Source organism: Lagenorhynchus albirostris, chromosome 8 (assembly GCF_949774975.1).
Source record: "Lagenorhynchus albirostris chromosome 8, mLagAlb1.1, whole genome shotgun sequence".
Taxonomy (NCBI): Eukaryota; Metazoa; Chordata; class Mammalia; order Artiodactyla; family Delphinidae; genus Lagenorhynchus; species Lagenorhynchus albirostris.
In genome coordinates this window covers 88,522,164-88,538,575 of record NC_083102.1, presented here as the reverse complement: position 1 = coordinate 88,538,575, position 16,412 = coordinate 88,522,164, and the positions used below count along the sequence as shown (strand labels likewise).

The 16,412-nt window shown below is 42.8% G+C and overlaps 1 protein-coding gene and 1 long non-coding RNA gene across 2 annotated transcripts in view; one reads left to right on the top strand and one right to left on the bottom strand.

Annotated features, from left to right (window-relative positions):
• Positions 1-16,412, bottom strand: part of CDHR3 (cadherin related family member 3) — a 151,800-nt gene that overhangs the window by 91,384 nt on the left and 44,004 nt on the right. The gene's annotated exons all lie outside the window — the stretch shown is intronic.
• Positions 5,678-10,173, top strand: LOC132524376 (uncharacterized). The gene is made up of 3 exons (XR_009541845.1): positions 5,678-5,801; positions 8,951-9,309; positions 10,128-10,173. It is a non-coding gene; the product is annotated as an uncharacterized LOC132524376 (long non-coding RNA).

Below are 16,412 nucleotides of genomic sequence, written 5' to 3'. Positions count from 1 at the left end.
ATGGAGGTGGTGGTGGGGGTGGGGGTGGTGGTGATGGCGGTGATGGAGGTGGTGGTGGTGGTGGTGGTGATGGCAGTGATGGTGGTGGTGGTCGTGATAGTCGTGGTGGTGGTGGTGGTGCTGGTGGTGGAGGTGGTGGTGATGGAGGTGCTGGTTGTGGTGATGGCGGTGATGGAGGTGGTGGTGGTGGTGGTCGTGGTGGTGTTGGCGGTGATGGAGGTGGTGGTGGTGGTGGTGGTGATGGCGGTGATGGTGGTGGTGGTCGTGATAGTCGTGGTGGTGGTGGTGGTGGCAGTGATGGTGGTGGAGGTGGTGGTGGTCATGGTGGTGGTCATGGTGGTGATGGTGGTGGTGGTGGTGGTCGTGGTGGTGATGGCAGTGATGGAGGTGATGGTGGTGGTGGTGGTGGTGATCGTGGTGATGGTGGTGGTCATGGTAGTACCAGTAATAGCTAACACCACCTGTGGTCCTGTGGACCACAGGCCCTAAGACATGAACTCCCACTGCATATGGCTTTAGTCTTCTCTTCCACAAGTTCAGGTTTCACAGAGTGTGTTGGGACTGGCAGCTGTGAGGGTTGACCTTCAGGTCCTCATCTTTGCTGAGTTTAGATTTGGAGAAATGTTGCCATCTAGTGCCCCATGGGAGTCTTAACTCTTTAAGCCGATAAACCAGTCTCCCTCTGCCTAGTTCCACCCACCCTCCCAGATAAAATGTCAGGTAGACCACAACCTAGTATTGGTGAGCTTCGCTCTCTTACCTACAGTAGGAACCATGGAAATGTCTCCAGAATTTTAAAAAATCCCTTTTCCCTTTACAAAATGTACAGAGTAAGAGCTAGGCAAAGGCAAAGGAACAGCAACAGAATTAAAATTAATATTGAGTTAATATTTACTATGTATAGCATATTAAACTCAGTGAGGAATGGGGCAAAGAAATTAGGAGAGTTCAAGACAGAACAGTGAAATACGTGAAGAGAGTCATTGGTCTGGCCTTCCCTTGCACTTTGAGTCCCCTCCCTTCTGAATCTCTCAGACCCTTCCAGGTGCACCAAGCTATAAACCTTCCCACCCTCACCCACATAAAGCCACTAGTCTGTTTTCTCAAGGATGTCCTCTTTCTTTCTGCAGTAACAGTTGCTAAATCCATAATCTACTTCTGCTCTTGTTTCTTGACCTTCCCCTGTCAGGTAGAAGAGGTATATATATATTTAACATCTTTATTGCAGTATAATTACTTTACAATGGTGTGTTAGTTTCTGCTCCATAACAAAGTGAATCAGCTATACATATACATATATCCCCATATCTCCTCCCTCTTGCGTCTCCCTCCCTCCCACCCTCCCTATCCCACCCCTCTAGGTGGTCACAAAGCACCGAGCTGATCTCCCTGTGCTATGCGGCTGCTTCACACTAGCTATCTATTTTACATTTGGTACTGTGTATATGTCAGTGTTACTCTCTCACTTTGTCCCAGCTTACCCTTCCTCCTCCCCATGTCCTCAAGTCCATTCTCTACATCTGCGTCTTTATTCCTGTCTTGCCCCTAGGTTCTTCAGAACCTTTTTTTTTTTTTTTAGATTCCATATATATGTGTTAGCATATGGTATTTGTTTTGTCTTTCTGACTTACTTCACTCTGTATGACAGACTCTAGGTCCATCCACCTCACTACAAATAACTCAATTTCATTTCTTTTTATGGCTGAGTAATATTCCATTGTATATATGTGCCACATCTTCTTTATCCATTCATCTGTGAATGGACACTTAGGTTGCTTCCATGTCCTGGCTATTGTAAATAGAGCTGCAATGAACATTGTGGTACTTTACTCTTTTTGAATTATGGTTTTCTCAGAGTATATGCCCAGTAGTGGGATTGCTGGGTCGTATGGTAGTTCTATTTTTAGTTTTTCAAGGAACCTCCATACTGTTCTCCATAGTGGCTGTATCAATTTACATTCCCACCAACAGGACAAGAGGGCTCCCTTTTCACCACACCCTCTCCAGCATTTATTGTTTGTAGAGTTTTTGATGATGGCCATTCTGACTGGTGTGAGGTGATACCTTACTATAGTTTTGCTTTGCATTTCTCTAATGATTAGTGATGTTGAGCATCCTTTCATGTGTTTGTTGGCAATCTGTATACCTTCTTTGGAGAAATGTCTATTTAGGTCTTCTGCCCATTTTTGGATTGGGTTGTTTGTGTTTTTCATATTGACCTTGCATGAGCTGCTTGTAAAGTTTGGAGATTAATCCTTTGTCAGCTGCTTCATTTGCGAATATTTTCTCCCATTCTGAGGGTTGTCTTTTTTTTTAATAAATTTATTTATTTTATTTATTTATTTTTGGCTGCATTGGGTCTTCGTTGCTGTGCGTGGGCTTTCTCTAGTTGCGGCGAGAGAGCGCTACTCTTGGTTGTGGTGCGCGGGCTTCTCATTGCAGTGGCTTCTCTTTGTTGCAGAGCGTGGGCTTTAGGCACACGGACTTCAGTAGTTGTGGCACGCAGGCTGAGTAGTTGTGGCTCGTGGGCTCTAGAGTCCAGGCTCAGTAGTTGTGGTGCAGGGGCTTAGTTGCTCCGCGGCATGTGGGGTTTTCCCAGATCAGGGCTTGAACCCGTGTCCCCTGCACTGGCAGGCGGATTCTTAACCACTGCACCACCAGGCAAGTCCACTGAGGGTTGTCTTTTCATCTTGTTTATGTTTTCCTTTGCTGTGTAAAAGCTTTTAATTTTCATTAGGTCCCATTTGTTTATTTTTGTTTTTATTTCCATTTCTCTAGGAGGTGGGTCAAAACGGATCTTGCTGTGGTTTATGTCATAGAGTGTTCTTCCTATGTTTTCCTCTAAGAGTTTTTATAGTGTCTGGTCTTACATTTAGGTCTTTAATCCATTTTGAGTTTATTTTTCTGTATAGTGTTAGGGAGTGTTCTAATTTCATTCTTTTACATGTAGCTGTCCAGTTTTCCCAGCACCACTTATTGAAGAGGCTGTCTTTTCTCCATTGTATATTCTTGCCTCCTTTATGAAAGATAAGGTGACCATATGTGCGTGGGCTTATCTCTGGGCTTTCTATTCTGTTCCCTGGATCTATATTTCTGTTTTTGTGCCAGTACCATACTGTCTTTTTTTTTTTTTTTGGAATTTTATTTTATTTATTTTTTATGCAGCAGGTTCTTATTAGTAATTGATTTTATACATATTAGTGTATATATGTCAATCCCAATCTCCCAATTCATCACACCACCACCACCACCACCCTCGCCACTTTCCCCCCTTGGTGTCCATATGTTTGTTTTGTGCATCTTTGTCTCAATTTCTGCCCTGCAGACCGGTTCATCTGTACCATTTTTCTAGGTTCCACATTTATGCGTTAATATACGATATTTGTTTTTCTCTTTCTGACTTACTTCACTCTGTATGACAGTCTCTAGATCCATCCATGTCTCTACAAATGACCCAATTTCATTCCTTTTTATGCCTGAGTAATAGTCCATTGTATATATGTACCACATCTTCTTTATCCATTCATCTGTCGGTGGGCATTTAGGTTGCTTCCGTGTCCTGGCTATCGTAAATAGCGCTGCAATGAACATTGGGGTGCATGTGTCTTTTTGAATTATGGTTTTCTCTGGGTATATGCCCAGTAGTAGGATTTCTGCGTCATATGGTAATTCTATTTTTAGTTTTTTAAGGCACCTCCATACTGTTCTCCATAGTGGCTGTATCAATTTACATTCCCACCAACAGTGCAAGAGGGTTCTCTTTTCTCTACACCCTCTCCAGCATTTGTTGTTTGTAGATTTTCTGATGATACCCATTCTAACTGGTTTGAGGTGATACCTCATTGTAGTTTTGATTTGCATTTCTCTAATAATTAGTGATGTTGAGCAGCTTTTCATGTGCTTCTTGGCCACCTGTATGTCTTCTTTGGAGAAATGTCTATTTAGGCCTTCTTCCCATTTTTGGATTGGGTTGTTTGTTTTTTTAATATTGAGCTGCATGAGCTGTTTATATATTTTGGAGATTAATCCTTTGTCCATTGATTCGTTTGCAAATATTTTCTCCCATTCTGAGGGTTGTCTTTTTGTCTTATTTGTAGCTTCCTTTGCTGTGCAAAAACTTTTAAGTTTCATTAGGTTCCATTTGTTTATTTTTGTTATTATTTCCATTACTCTAGGAGGTAGATCAAAAAAGATCTAGCTGTGATTTATGTCAAAGAGTGTTCTTCCGGGCTTCCCTGGTGGCGCAGTGGTTGAGAGTCCACCTGCCGATGCAGGGGACACGGGTTCGTGCCCCAGTCCGGGAAGATCCCACATGCCGCGGAGCGGCTGGGCCCGTGAGCCATGGCTGCTGAGCCTGCGCGTCCAGAGCCTGTGCTCCGCAACGGGAGAGGCCACAACAGTGAGAGGCCCATGTACCGCAAAAACAAAAACAAACAAAGAGTGTTCTTCCTATGTTTTCCTCTGAGAGTTTTATAGTGTCTGGTCTTACATTTAGGTCTCTAATCCATTTTGAGTTTATTTTTGTGTATGGTGTTAGGGAGTGTTCTAATTTCATTCTTTTACATGTAGCTGTCCAGTTTTCCCAGCACCACTTATTGAAGAGACTGTCTTTTCTCCATTGTATACCCTTGCCTCCTTTGTCATAGATTAGTTGACCATAGGTGAATGCGTTTATCTCTGGGCTTTCTATCCTGTTCCATTGATCTATGTTTCTGTTTTTGTGCCAGTACCATATTGTCTTGATTACTGTAGCTTTGTAGTATAGTCTGAAGTCTGGGAGCCTGATTCCTCCAGCTCCGTTTTTTTCCCTCAAGACTGCTTTGGCTATTCGACGTCTCTTGTGTCTCCTTACAAATTTTAAGATTTTTGTTTTAGTTCTGTAAAAACTACCATTGGTAATTTGATAGGGATTGCATTGAATCTGTAGATTGCTTTGGGTAGTAGAGTCATTTTCACAATATTGATTCTTCCAGTCCAAGAACATGGTATATCTCTCCATCTGTTAGTATCATCTTTAATTTATTTCATCAGTGTCTTATAGTTTTCTGCTTACAGGTCTTTTGTCTCCTTAGGTAGGTTTATTCCTAGGTATTTTATTCTTTTTGTTGCAGTGGTAAGTGGAAGTGTTTCCTTAATTTCTTAGAAGAGGTATATTTTTAATGGAAACCTTCAATGACAACAATAATTAGCTATTCCATAGCTAATGGTCAGGCTGGTGGGGGGAGATGCTTTGAATAGGAAGAAGCATCTATAGGGCCTCTCATGCCCCAGCTCTGCTGTGCAACTACGATCTTGTGTTTCACGGTGTTATGTATCTTGACTTAGATTTACATCTTCATTTGTTTGTTTAATGCCAGGCTCCCCAACTAGTCTGTGAGCTCCACTGGGGTGGGGGCTCGGTCTGTTTTGTTCACTGCTAAATGCCCGGAGCTTAGCACAGTGCCTGGCACACAGGAGCACTCTGATGAATGCTGGGGAGAAAAACCTCTAGAGTGACATTCGGTGAAGCGAGTGGAGACTGGGAAGCAGAGTCTACGACACTGGCACTGTCTAGTCAGAGGGGATGCAGTCTCATGATTCTCAGAGCCTGAGCCCCTGGTTCACCTGAAGTCTTAAGCTGGAGCCCCTGCCTCCTTTTTGAAGAGAGCATCGCTCACTGTCTCCTCGCCCCCTTCCACTGGGGCCCAGCCAAGCCTCCAAAAGGCCCCAGGCTGCACAGTTTGAAAACAACTGATTCAATCCCTTCATTTTACAGAGAAAGAAACCCATGGAAAGTGGAGAAACGTGGAAAGGTGACAAAGGTAAGAGACAGAAGACAAAAAAAGTGTATGTCAGAGAAAGAATCTGCTTTGTCATATTTTCCCCTGACAGCTCTTCACTGTAATTCAAGAACACCCGTCAGAGCTGTTCTCCCTCATCTGGGAATTAACTGTGAGAAACATCCCGCCTGGCCTGGAAACAAAAGAGGCCTGGAGAGAGTGTCAGGGGCTTGGTGTCCAAGAGGAACCGAGCGGCTGGAGGAGGTGGCTTTGAGGATCCTGATGATTAAGAGGGTGTGTACGTTGTAAAGGGCCCATCTGGGAAATAGCAGCCACGTTGAGACGTTGAGGACAAAGGCTTTTTTGTCCTTTGCCACCCGTGAGGCAATGCTTTTCTGAGCAGCTCTAATTATAAATCCCTGTCCCGCTAAGATGGGTAAACTTGGCAGCATTTGAGGTCTGCCTTGTGTCTTGACTATTTCTCAGTTGGTTTAGGTTTGGCAAAACCCCAAGTGCATTTTGCCAAGCACTCTTTCCCTTAATTTCTAATCCCCTGAGTGGCTTAAGGGAAATTTCATCCATATGTTTCTGAGTCATTTACTGTGAACTCATCTTTTTGGTAAAAGAAATATGTTCCCAAGCCAGCACAGTCTAGAGAATAGCAAATTTTTCAGGCTGAAACAGGTCATGCTTTCTTTGGGAAGAATTTCCTGAGTTTTCTGAGTACAAGTAGGAGGGAAGGAGAACAACATTTCCTGTTCTCATATTCCTTCCCCTGCCTGCATGTCCTTTCTTAAGGCTTAGTTGAAAACCTCCTCTATTTTCTAGGAAGCTGGTGAATGCCATATTTGCATTTGGATCTAAACAAACTCTATAGACTTGTCATTTCGACACAAATTCTCCTTTTTAACCTACATTGGAAAAGAAACAAGCAATTATTGAACACATATACTACATGGCAGGTGCATCTTAGCGGCCTGGTGAGATAGACATTATTCTCACATATAAAGAGTCTGAGACTAAAAAATATTAAGTTAATTAGACAAGGCATGAACTTAATAAAAGGCAAAGTCAGAATTCAAATCTGGGGCTGTCAGTTTCCCAAGTTCACGCTCCTTCCGTCTGTCCATGCTCGTTCTCATGCACAGAGAGGAGGCCCAACACGTTCTAGTTGATAATCATCATGGAGCTAATGATGAATTCTGGCCAGATGTTTTTGGTAAAGTCAACAGAGACTAGATTTGACATTACTGAAAAATAGTTATCTTCTTTTCTATTACCTCAGGAGACTTTGGGACGTACTTACTCACTGTGGGGAGATGTCATACATAGAAATTATGAGTCTTGATCATACTACTATATATAAAATAATCAACAAAGATCTACTGTATAGCACAGGGAACTCTACTCAATATTCCATAATAATATATGTGGGAAAAGAATCTGAAAAAGAATGGGTATATGTATATGCATAACTGAATCACTTTGCTGTCCACCTGAAACTAACACAACATTGTAAATCAACCATACTCTGATATAAACTTAAAATTAAATTATAGAAAAGAAATTGTCAGTCTTGGAAGTGAACTCTTCTATATTACTAATATCCAAGGTATAACTCTTAGTTTACAGAAATTACAGGTAATCAAGGAACACGTTAAACAATACCATGAGGATGCAATCAGCAAAATCCAGAATGTTGAAAATTCTGTGAGACAGATGGCCCAGTTTCTTCAATAAACAAATGGCTAGGGGGAAAAAAGAGGGCAAGGAAGCCTATAGATTAGAAAATGCAAGAGACATTTCAATGGAATGCAATGTGTGGATCTTATTCGGGTGCTGATTTGAGCAAACCAAGAGTAAAAAGAAATCATGAGCTAATCAGGGAAATTTAAGCGCTGCCTGAATATTTTATAATATTAACAAATTGTTGGGTCTTTTTTTTAGATGTGATGAGGGTATTGTGATTTTTTAAAAAAAAAAAGAGAGATAGACCTTATCTCTTAGAAATACTACTTAAGTAAAACTTTATGTTGCCTTGGACTTGTTTTAAAGTAATCTGGGGTGGGGAGGATGTTGCGAATGGGATGAGGGGACAGATAAAAGGAGACTGGCCACATTTGAACAAGGATTGAAGCTGGGTGATAGGTACAAGGGGTTCATTATATTAGTCAGACAGATGTTTATATGTTTGAAAGTGTCCATAATTTTAAAATTGTTATGATTATAATGATCAAAGTTATTCTAATTAATTTAATATTTCCCCTTTTCTCCCACATTTGCATCTTAATCTTTACAACAACTCCATGAGGTCTGACATGAACATGCTATGGGTTTTTGTGGTGGTAGTGGTGGTTTAAAAGAAGAAAAGGAAGGAGGGAAGAAAGGAAGGGAGGGAGGGAGGAAGGAAGGAAGGGAGGAAGGAAGGGAGGGACTAAGGAGGAAAGAGAAGGAAATGGAAGGGAAGGGAAGGGAAGAAAAGCTGAGCTACTGGAGGAGAAGGGAAGTAATTTCTTGACAGAGAGAGTCAATTTTCTGCAGATTCAAGTCCCCAAATACCTGGAATTCATGTGTGTTCAGTCTTAGCCTCTTGACTCTCTGATATCTGGATTGTAGAACTGAACTACAGGCGTGGGCCTAGGTGCCAGGACCTAGGTAAAGGAGCACTTCACCTTGGCTTTTGTCCCTGACTCCATGGAGTTTCCTTTAATGTTGACCTTTTAAAGCTGCTCTCAATAATCTGCACCATAAAGGATATTGGACAGCAAGCGGCAGACATACTTGTAATATTCTTCTTTAAAAAAAAAACAACAACAACTCCCAGATATTTTGTTTCTTGGATGAAGTTGCTGAGGAAACAATTATGAGTGATGTTAGGCTGATGGTAAAGTAAATGTATGCTCCCTCTCAGGTATCACATGAAAATGAGAGTAAGAACTTTACATTCAGTTGTATAACATCATGTGCTTTCTTCTGTAACTTTTTTTAACAGACATTTTCTAATATACATAAAGAGAACGCATAGGATATGACCTGCTTCCATGATGTCCAGCTCTAATAGTTGTCAATAACCATATTATGTCATCTGTGCCTTTCCTTCCCTCCCTGCCAATGGATTATTTAAAAACAAATTCCAAGCATCCTTATCGTATCATCTGTAGAAGTTCTGTGTGCATCTCTTTTTATTTCAGATAAATGGGATTAATAGATGAGCCGCAGATGTATCTGTAGAGCGAAGACTACACCCAGAGATAACCAGTCTTGTGGCTTTGGAGGTAGGAGGAGACGGTAGGGCAGTTGGCAGAGGCTGCGAGGAAGCACGGCAGCGGGTACTGCGTCAACAGTGAGAACCGCAGATTAGAGGCCCAGAGCCCTGCCTGAGCGCTGCAGTTTCAAGGAGGGGACTTCCGTATCCGATGCCGGAAGCTGGGCAGGGCTGATTATGGAGCGGAGCAGGGAGCATCTGGTCCTCTATGATCACCACCTGGGCAGCGTCAACGTGACGGCATCAGAGCTGCCAGGGAGGGAGCCGCGCGGAGGGAGAGTCCAGGTTTGGGACACTGAAAATTGTTCATTTGGTCTGTCAAAACGTTTATTCCCACCCGATTTGATAGAACCCTTTCTAAACCTTTTTTTTTTTTTTTCTTTTTTGCGGTACGCGGGCCTCTCGCTGCCGTGGCCTCTCCCATTGCGGAGCACAGGCTCCGGACGCGCAGGCCTAGCGGCCATGGCCCACGGGCCCAGCCGCTCCGCGGCACGTGGTATCTCCCCGGACCAGGGCACGAACCCGTGTCCCCTGCATCGGCAGGCGGACTCCCAACCACAGCGCCACCAGGGAAACCCGTTTCTAAACCATTTTACACACTCCTCTGCCTTCCTAAGGAGAGAAGTGCAGGGAACTTTCAGCCGTTTCTTAATGACTTCAAGGCATTACCATCAAGGACAGTTTTGTGTTGACCTCACGTATGGCCATGCCTCCAGCGACTGAGAATTATTTTACATGTGTGCTCCTAAACCAAAGGGCCACTAGATTTTTCTTTTTTTTTTCTTTTGAAGTATTTATTTACTTGTTTTGGCTGCACAGGGTCCTAGTTGCAGCGTGTGGGATCTTTAGTTGCCACTAGCAGGATCTAGTTCCCTTAACAGGGATCGAACCCCGGTCCACTGCATTGGGAGCACGGAGTCTTAACCACTGGACCACCAGGGAAGGCCCTAGATTTTTCTTTTTCTTTTTAAAATTGAAGTATAGTTGATTTACAATATTGTGTTGGTTTCAGATGTACAACAGAGTGATTCAGTTACATATATATGTATTTTTTCAGATTATACTCAATATCTTATAATAATCTATCTTTTTTATTTTAATAGGATAAGGTGAAGGTGGAAGGCATTGTCTCTGCTCTCCTGTCAGCTGTCACTTTTTACAGCCATCAACATACCTGATGGTAAGAACCACTTCTGTTCTGCTTCTAATGTGATGCTTCTAACCAGGCTGTGAATATTGTTACACCTGTGTCTGAGGTAAGAGTAAACTGACTGTGCGTGAGAATCCAGGAGACTCACTTTGGGGTAAAGTGTATGGATTTTGTGACACCAGTTTTGTGTCTTCAGAATCTCTTTGTGGCTTGCTTTTTAGTTATTAGCTAAGTCCTGGGTAGTTAAGGCTGCTGAGTAGGTGATACATTACTTCCGTATTGCTCACAGCTGTTTGACACAAGCTCAAGAAAGACCCTAAATCAGATCTCAGCATCTCCCAGAGATAAGAAAATGATAGCAAGGCATAGGACATGAGCAGTAAGTAGCCTGAAACTATAGATACACCATGGTAAAAACATCCTCTTGGATATCCCTGGGTCTTGGTGGGAGAGAATTGAGAATGGAAATAGTAATTTTCTAAAGTATGTTTTATTCAAAAAAACAAAACAAAAAGACACAGAACTTATCTTTAAGAATGCATTCAACTACATAAAAATCAGTAAGTCTGGGAGTGAAAAGATGCTCATCCAATGAAGTGGATGAAAGATGGTTTCCCAAAACATAACATAAACCTTTGCATACAGCTAAGAAAGCAAGGCCAGAGTGCTCAACCCCCCAGACTTGTGCTACAAGTTTCAGTTGCCCACAGGAAGTGCAGGTGGTTACCTTTCCAGTTATCTTCCTGCCTTGCTCAGCAAGAAGACCCTGTGTTTTAGATTTATTTTGACCAACAGGGACGTGTAGTTGGCGTGCTGGAAATGAGGACCGTCTTAGGTGAGAAGCTCCTGACGTTCTGGTGTTCTGAGTTATGGGAAATTGGGATGCAAGATGCTGGCAGACAAGGGTTCTGGGTGTTAGGAAAGAAGGTTCTCAAACTGCAGAGAAAAGATAGAAATATTATGAACTGAGGCCTTGTAGCATTGACTGTCAACCCTTACTGTGCAGTAAATTCATCTGGGGAATTTTGTTCATTGAACTTTCCTGATTGAGGTATAATTTATATTAATCAAGTGTATAGATATAAATGTACCACATTTAAGACCCCACTTTGAAAATGAATTTGGACAAATGCATATGCTTTGTAACCCACACCACTATCAAGATGCAGGACAACTCTGCCATCCCTGAATGACCCCTCGTGAGCTTCCCAGAAAGCCCCCCTTTTTTACAAGCAACCTATGTTTAGATCCCTGTCTCCATATCTTGTGCCTATTCTAGAACTTCGTATAAATGGAGTCATATAGTAGGTACTTTGTGTGTGGGGGGGGTGGTTTTCACTCAGCGTCATGATTTTGAGGTACATCCATGTTGTCACATGAATCAGTAGTTTTCTCCTTTTCTGTTACCAAATCGTATCTTATTATGTGGATATACCACAATGCATTCATCCATTCTGTAGTTGAGGGACATTTGGATTGTTTCCAGTTTGGGGCTATTATTAATGAAGCTGCTAAGTCTTTTCGTGCATGTATTTTCACTTCTCTTGGATGAAAACCTTGAAGCAATGTTGTCATTGGGTAGGTGTATGTTTCACTTTATGAGAACCTGCCAGACCAATTTCCAAAGTGGTCACATCATTTTGTTCTCCCAGCAGAAATGAATGAGAGTTCTAGTTGCTCTGCCGTCGTCAGTATTCTTTTAATTTTAGCCATTAGTTGGTATCTCATTTTGGTTTTAATTTGCATTTCCCTGGTGACTAATGATATTGAACACTTTTTCATGTGCTTATTGGCTGTCTGTATTTTTTCTTTTGTGAAGTGCCTAGTCAAGCTTTTTGGCCAGCTTTTCAGTTGGGCTATTTGTGTTTTTAATTACTGAGTTATAGGAATTGCTAAAATATCCTGGATACAAGTCCTTTGTCAGATACACATGTGGCAAATATTTTCTCCAGGTCTGACTTGTTTCCTCTTTTTATTAGCAGTATATTTTAATGGGCAGAAGTTTTTCATTTTAATGAAGTCCATTTTAACTCTTTTTAAAATGATTATCTGGGTAACCTAAAAAAAAATACCCATGACTTGGCCCTACCCCAGAGATCTGGTTCAACTAGTCTGTGTTGGGGCCAAGCATCAGTGCTTTTTAAAGATTCCTTCAGTCTTTCCACTGTGCAGCCAGGGTTGAGAACCCCAGAACTAAAGGGAAATACGACTTGAAATATAGAGGGCTCTAAAAAATGAAATTCTGAAAATATGATAAGGCATAATTCCAGTTAACGTCAAGGAGGTACCTAAAATCCCCTGTTCATCAGCACAGGAAATGTTTACAATGAGGAGACAGAGTCAGCAGGTAAGGACAGGCTATGGTGCTGTTACAGCTCTGGCCTCAGGCCTGTGGGATGCTCAGAGAGGAAAAAAATGGACCTTAGAAAATTGTGTTTGGGGCAAGAAGATGAACAAGAAAGGCAACATCCTAGAGTAGCTGGGAAAACAGATGATGGGAGTGCCCAGCTGGGGTTTTATTTCTGCCCTTGCCATCTGGAAACAGAATCTCCAACACCAGTAAAATGGAACATAGGTGGTTAAGAGGGAACAGTAGCTGAAGATGGATGAAGAGGCAGCGAGGGAGACCTGAGCGGCTCCCAATGAGTTCAGGTCTCCAGGCCATGTGAATCACAGCCCTGGGAACGGGAGGACCTTGAGAGGTAATTGAGGAATCACTCTGTAATCTTAGAAAATCACGGATCAAAGGAACAGTGCCAGAAAACCCCAAATGAGAAAATGCTCCAAGTTTCAAAAATGGCGCTGTCAGAAACCATCAGGTCACAACAGTGTCCAGCAGCTGTCCTGGGGATGTGCCCCTTGAAGACTGGGCAGCCGCAGGCAGTCCCCAGGAAGCTCCCTGCCCCCCCACCACACACACACAAAGCAGCTTTGACTTCAAATCCAGTTGACAAGACTCTCCTCTGGGGATAAATCCTATGAACACAGGCCCTGCCCAGCCCTGCTTCACTACATTTTTAGCTTCTCTTATATGAGTAATAATTCTGTCATTAGTTATTTACATTTATTGCACACCTACTATATGCTATGCTACTATATACGTTTCTCAAGTTCTAAAACTCCCGAGTCCTCAGGAATACAGGCTCAGCCCAGACAGAGATCCAAAGACCTCTGTTTGAAAAGCACTGGATTAAAAGTTAAGAGCCAGTAGATGGATAAATAAACTGTGGGACATCTAGACAACTGAATATTGTTCAGCACTAAAACAAAATGAGCTATGAAGACACAAAAAGACTTGGAGGAACCTTAAGTGCATATTACTAAGTAAAAGAAGCCAATCTGAAAAGTCTATGTACTACATGATTCCAACTATATGACATTCTGGAAAAGACCAAACTGTACAGTAAGAAGATCAGTGGTTGCCAGGGATGCAGGGGGAGGAAAAGAAGGATGAATACACAGAGCACAGAGGATTTTTAGAGACTCTTCTGTATGATACTATAATGGTGGATACACGTCATTGTACATTTGTCCAAACCCATAGCATGTACAGCACTGTGAGTGAACTCTAATGTGAACTGTGGACTTTGGGTGATAATGATGTGTCAGTGTGGGTTCACTGATTGTCACAATGTACCCTCTCATAGGGGGGATGTCGATGGTGAGGGGGGAGGCTCTGCATGTGTGGGGCACGGAGCATATGGGAACTGTGTACTTCCACTCAGTTTTGCTCTGAACCTAAAACTGCTCTAAACAATAAAGTCTGTGTTTAAAAATTAAACAGTTAAGAACAGAAAATAAAATTTTTGTAGAGAACATTTGGGCCCCTCAAAGTATACCCATGCACCCAATTGAAGAAATAGTGTGTGAGATGCTTCATATGCATTCTTTCTAATTCTTAAAGTCACCTGCAGGATACATATTATTATTTTTCAAATTTTAGAGATGATTTAACTGGGACAGGTTTTTGTTTTTTGTTTTTTTTTCCACGGTACTTGGGCCTCTCACTGTTGTGCCCTCTCCCGTTGTGGAGCACAGGCTCCGGACGCGCAGCCTCAGCGGCCATGGCTCATAGGCCCAGCCGCTCCGTGGCATGTGGGATCCTCCCGGACCGGGGCACAAACCCGTGTCCCCTGCATCGGCAGGCGGACTCTCAACCACTGCGCCACCAGGGAAGCCCTTAACTGGGACAGGTTTAAGGAAACTGACCCAAGTCGCATTGCAAGTAACTGGCAGGACAGGATTAAACTCAGGTCTTCCATGAGGGTGAAAAATGCGTGCCCTTGACAGTGACTCCTCACTGCCTCCCACCTCGACCTCCACTTACCTGTTGTGCACTTACCTGGATTCAGCACCGTCTCAGACCTTTCTCAGCCTGACTTTGTATGCATGCTCCTCCTTTGACCTCCTTTGACCTTAGCCCAGCCCTCAGTCTTAATTCCCAGGCCTGCTGACCAAATACTTGCCAACCTCATTCTAAGATGGCCAGCCCCTTATGCAGCACTCTTTCTATCTCTAGCTTTGATTCTGCCCTAACCCCCACCTGTATACCCAGCCGTGCCTTGCCCAGCCCAGCCCAGCAGCAGGAATCAGAGCCTTGTCCTGGCTCAAGGCCCAATCATAGCAATTTGAGCCATGAAATGGAAGAACTCAGGGCCTCTTCCGCTGCATCTAGAGGAGACCACATCTTCATCACTTCCAGGAAGTGATGCTGTCATATTGTCTAACATCAATTAGAGACCAGTGTGGGATACGATCTATGAATTTGAGGTGCTTTGCTTTGTGAAGAGGCTTATAGTCCCATTTCTGGTGCCTTTTGGAAGGAATGGGTGTTATGTCAATACCCTGAGTGGTAGAAGGAGAGCAACAGTCATGGGCTTCCTCACAAAGTAAAAAATGTGAGTAAAAATTCTGGCATTGTTAGAATGAACAACTGTTCATGAACTAGTGCATCCACAATGCCTGTATCATGACTGCTTCTCTTCCCTAAGACATGGGCGCAGATGGTCCATACTTGTCTGGGAGCCAGGTTCAGTAATGCTGTTATTTGATCTGTCCGAAAATGGGTAGCAATATCTGTTACCAGCTTAAATACCTTCTGGAAGTTTGGATGGTACATATCTATAACATGGTATTTAAACTTTTTAATGAGTTCATGTTAAGTCTAATTGCCATTCTAACTTTGTATGTGAAGTCAAGTTCATAATAAAGGTGTTATTAAATGAAAAAAAGTGGACAAATGGTTAGCTAGCCAGTAGGAGTTAGAATTGGTGGGCAGAACTCCAGAGCCCCTTGTGGCAGCTGTGATATCTTTTCTCTGTGAAGGTGAAGCAGTGCCTTCTGGGAGTCTAGCAGGAGCTATGCCACAGCAAAGGAAGGCATTGTCAACTGAGCTCCATCTCCCAGTGTCCCAGCCATGGTCTACTGAGGGATGTTGGAGAGGCTGGCAAGGCTCAGGGGCATTCTCATCTGAGCCAAGGCTAACACCATGAATTTCAAGGCCATTAATGATTTCGTATTTGAGAGTTGAGAACAGAGTTAGTCCTCAGAAGCTGTGTTCCTGACCTCCTGACCCATGATGGGCATAACCACCAGCCTGACACTGGTGTACACTGGGGTACAGGTTCCATGGTACCCACCCACTGCCCCTACAAAGAGTTCATCAAGACCAAGTTTTTCACAATGATTTATTCTCCATCCATCTTCTTTGGTCCACTTTTTGAAAAAATAAAACCAGGGAGCTAAGGCTATGAGACGTCTAGAAGGCTTTTAATACCACAGTCATGCAGGACTGCTGCCGAACTCACTAGGCCAGTTCTTGGCAGGTATGTTCTGTACCACATTACACTTTCAGAGGCCTTACACCTACCCAGGTAAGTAAAGGGTAGAAACAGACATAATAGCCTTCTGGACTCAGCCTAATTACTAAGCAAGCTTCCTATGCTCACCAAGAAACAATTTTATTACAATTTGGCTTCATACAGAACTGTCTGCAAGCTAAAAAAGCACTGATTAGTGAGCATGAATATTTCATTCTCTTAACAGCTCTATTTTTCAAAATAAGTTATTTAATAATCCTCTACTCTATAAAAAGTGATTCATTTCCTATTGCTACTATTAACAATTACCACAAATGTAGCAGCTTCAACAGCAGAAAATTCTTATGTTAGAGTTTCATCGTAGGTCAGAAGTCTAAAATGAAGGTGTGGGCGGGGCTGTATTTTTTCCAGTGGCTCTA